We start from the raw sequence: 600 nt of genomic DNA, 5'->3' as shown, positions 1-600 counted from the left end.
CGTACACAGATGATGATCCGGAGATAAGACTTTTACTCAGCGCCGCACCTCCTTCCTGCAATAGCTGCAAACTTGCGTGTGTGTGGCCTGTGTATGTGTGCACAACACTCCAGAAGAGTTCGTCAAATGTACCAGCAGAGGGCTGCGGCAACTCCCGTGGAGTATCGTTCTCCCATGGGGGTGGAACTATCATTAAAGATCACTGAACACAACAAAATAGGAAAAGAAGGTGCAGAAGAAGAACAGGGATAACAAAAAGATGTTAAAAGAAAGAACAACAGCAAAAAAAAAACGGAGACAAATAGAAAAAGAAGCACAAGCAGAGAATGTTGTGCCATCTTGTATTTGAAAAAAGATATATATACCACCCACTTCCCCTACTACAGAGCACAACTAGAAAAAAAAAGAAAAAAAAAACCCTTAAAAATATTCGCATGCTAAGAAACGTTTTGCGGCTTGATTCGCTCTCTTGAACCTCAAAAAGCAAGAACCCTCACAAGGCGAAGAAAAGTATTCTCAAATAAGAATAATAAAACAAGAATGAGAAATCACCGTAGACATTTTACTATCCTTTTGCTTCGGCTCTTGAACAAAACTGGA

Source organism: Trypanosoma theileri, assembly GCF_002087225.1.
Source record: "Trypanosoma theileri isolate Edinburgh chromosome Unknown TM35_Tth_7_V1, whole genome shotgun sequence".
In the NCBI taxonomy this organism is placed as follows: Eukaryota; Euglenozoa; class Kinetoplastea; order Trypanosomatida; family Trypanosomatidae; genus Trypanosoma; species Trypanosoma theileri.
This window is presented reverse-complemented; position numbering follows the sequence as displayed.